The sequence below is a fragment of the Dipodomys merriami genome, unplaced genomic scaffold (assembly GCF_024711535.1).
Source record: "Dipodomys merriami isolate MVZ:Mamm:240054 unplaced genomic scaffold, mDipMer1.0.p SCAF_873, whole genome shotgun sequence".
NCBI classification, from domain to species: domain Eukaryota; kingdom Metazoa; phylum Chordata; class Mammalia; order Rodentia; family Heteromyidae; genus Dipodomys; species Dipodomys merriami.
The window spans coordinates 282,462-285,874 of NW_027206483.1; the positions used below are offsets into that span (position 1 = coordinate 282,462).

At 34.8% G+C, this 3,413-nt stretch overlaps 1 pseudogene; it reads right to left on the reverse strand.

Annotated features, from left to right (window-relative positions):
- Window positions 1-223: 223 nt before the first annotated feature.
- On the reverse strand, window positions 224-320 carry LOC138820389 (U6 spliceosomal RNA; annotated as a pseudogene).
- Window positions 321-3,413: the final 3,093 nt, after the last annotated feature.

The following is a 3,413-nucleotide window of genomic DNA, read 5'->3' on the forward strand; positions in this document are numbered from 1 at the left end:
TCCATATAGAAAAGGTTTAAGATTCCTTTAATTCCTACGTCCTTATAGAATTTTATTTCTTTGGGATAAAATGAAAATGTTATTTAATTTCAAACTTTTATAAAGGTTATGCAATGTAAAGGCCTTTATAAAAAGGTGAAGATTGAATGGTGTAAAACTAACTTTTATTCCTATGAATTACATGTATAATTACACTTGTATATTTGTAATCAACTGTTTAGTAACTGTTTTTCATTTCTTCACAAATTTTCATATCATCCTTGTGCAAGAGCCATGTTAATCTCTGTATTGTAATTTGGGTAAATGTGCTGCTGAAGCATGTAGTGTCCTGTAAATTTAAGTAATTAATGATGCAATCTTAAGACAGGCATATATCCTTGGTTGCCTATTTGTAACAAGGAAACCTTATTGTTTCCTAAATTGCTATTCATCTTGTTTCTGTAAAATTGTGTTTATGATGGAAAAAACTTACATTGATAGGTCCACCTGTATCCATATTTTAAAAAATTTTTCCCTTCCCCTCCACAAATTATACCAACATCAAATACAGTGAAAACAGGGGTTATACCATGCGGGAGGGACATACAAAGTAACAAAGAAATAATCTTATAAATATGTTAGAAATAATTACAGGAAAGGAAAAAATTTGAATTCTTATTTTCGGGTTCATTTCACCTAACATCAACTTATCTAACAATTTCTGCGTGTCTCAGACATACACTAGTAATTGCTAATAAGGGAACCCATGGGACCTATGTTACTTTGGGCCTGGCTTACTTCACTTAATATAATTTTTTCCAAGTTTTCCATTTCCTAACAAATGGGGCAATATCATTCTTTCAGATAGAGACATAGAATTCCATTGTATATATATACCACATTTTCTTGATCCATTCATCTACTGAGGGGCATCTGGGTTGGCTCCATATCTTAGCTATGGTAAAGCTGCAATAAATATATTTGTGCTGGTAGCTTTTTTATGGTCTAGTTTGTGATCATTTGGGTAAATGCCCAAAAGTGGGATTGCTCGATCATAGGGAAGCTCTATGTGGAGTCTTTGGAGGAACCTCCATACTACTTTCCAAAGTGGTTGAACAAGAATACACTCCCACTAACCATGCATTAAGGTTCCCTTTTGTCCACATCCCCTCCAGCATCTGTTGTTATTAGAGTTCTTGATTATAGCCATTCTAACTTGGGTGAGGTGATATATTAATGTTGATTGATTTACATTTCTTTTATGGCTAGGGACGTTGAGCATTTCTGCATGCGTTTATTGGTCATCCTCCTTTCCTCTTCAGAGAAGTTTCTCTTTATGTCTTTAGCCCACTTATTTATTGGGCAGTATTTTCTTTGAGTATTTGTGTTGGGGATTTATTTTTTTGATTTCCAGGTCTGTTTTAGATATGAAAACCTTGTCGGTTGTATGGCTAGTGAAGATCATCTCCGATTCCGTGGGCTTTCTAGTGATCTTGCTAGCTATGTCCTTTGCCATGCAGAAACTCTGCAATTGCATGCAATCCCATTTGTCCAAACTTTCTTTCATTTGTTTTGCTTCTGGGTTTCTTTTCAGAAAATTTCAGCCTTTGTCAAGGAGACCTAGGCTTTCTAGGTAATGTTTAAAGAGTATTTGCTTTGACTCCGAGGTCTTTGATTCATTTGGAGTTGATTCTGGTACAGCGTGATATATAAGGATCTAGCCTTAATTTTCAACAAGTGATTAACCAATTTTGCTAGTACCATTTTCTGATCAGCCTGTCTTTCCTCAATTTTATCTTTTTAGACCTTTATCGAATATTAGATGATTATGGGTCTGTAGGTTCATTTCTGGGTTTTCAATTCTAGTCCATTGTTCCTGAGGTCTTTTCTTGTGCCAGTACAAAAGTGTTTAAATTACTATGGCTTTGTAGTAGAGTTTGAAATTTGGTATTGATATTCCTCCAACACCGTTCTTTCTGTTAAGGATCGCTTTTTGCAATTGGGGGTCTTTTGTTGTTCCATATGAATTTTTGGATTGCCTCTTCTATTTCCTTGAAGAAGGCGGTAGGTATATTGATAGGTATAGCATTGAACTTGTAGATAGTCTTGGGAAATATTGCCATTTCACAATGTTCATCCTTCCTATCGAGGAGCATGGGAGGTTTTGCCACTTTCTAAGTTCTATTTTGATTTCCTTTTTCAGATTTTTAAAGTTTTCATCATAGAAGTCCTTTAATTCTTTGGTTAAGTTAATTCCTAGGTATTTTATTTTTGTGGGGCTATTACAAATGGAAAACCTTTCTTGATTTGAGCCACGCTTTTCTAATTGTTGGCATATAGAAAAGCCATTGATTTTTGAGGATTAATTTTATACCCTTCTATTTTGCCCACGTTTTGAATTAGCTTGAGTAATTTGGGAGTGGAGTCCGTGGGATTCCTTAAGTACAAGATTATATAATCTGCAAAGAGGGAGTATTTTATTTCTTCTTTCCCTATTTGCATCCCTTTTATGTTGGCATATTGTCTTATTTCTGTAGCTAGGTATTCTAATACTAAATTGAAGAGAAGTTGAGAGTGGACATCCTTGTCTCATTCCTGTGTTAAGAGGAAATGGCTGTAGTTTTTCACCATTAATTATAATGCTGGCTGTAGGTTTTCCATATACAGCTTTTATTGTATTGAGGAATATTCCATAGATACCTAATTTTTCCAGAACCCTTATCATAAAGGGGTTTTGGATCGGGTCCAATGCTTTTTCTGCAGCTGTTGAGATAACCATGTGGTTTTAATCCTTGCTCTTGTTGATATGATAAATTATATTAATTGATTTGTGTACATTGAACCAGGTTTGCATCCCTGAAATGAATCCTGTATGATAGTGGTGTATGATTTTTTGGATGAACTGTTGAATTCGATTGGCCAAAATTTTGTTGAAAATTTTGTATCAATGTTCATCAAAGAAATGGGTCTATAGTTCTCTTTCTTTGATGATTCCCTGCTTGGTATTGGGATGAAGGTTATGATGGCTTCATGGAATGAGTTTGGTAGTGAACTTTCTCTTTCAATTTCATTGAAGAATTAGAGGAGTATTGGTGTGAGCTCTGTTTTGAAGGTCTTGTACAATTCTGCTGTAAAATCCATCTGGTCCTGGGATTTTCTTAGTTGGGAGGTCTCTTATTGCTGTGTCTATTTCAACGCTTGATATGGGCCCCTTAAGATGTTTTAACCCATCTTGTTTTAGTATTTGCATGTTGATAATTGCTAGCAAAAGTTCCATTTCTGCCAAGTTTCAAACTTATTAGCATAAAGGTTTGAAAATATTCCCTTAAAATGTTCAGAATCTTGGTTGTTTCCGTGGTGATGTTTCCATTCTCATCTCTGACTTTATTTGGGTGTGTTCCTTCATTTTCTGATAAGATTTGCTAAGGGTCTGT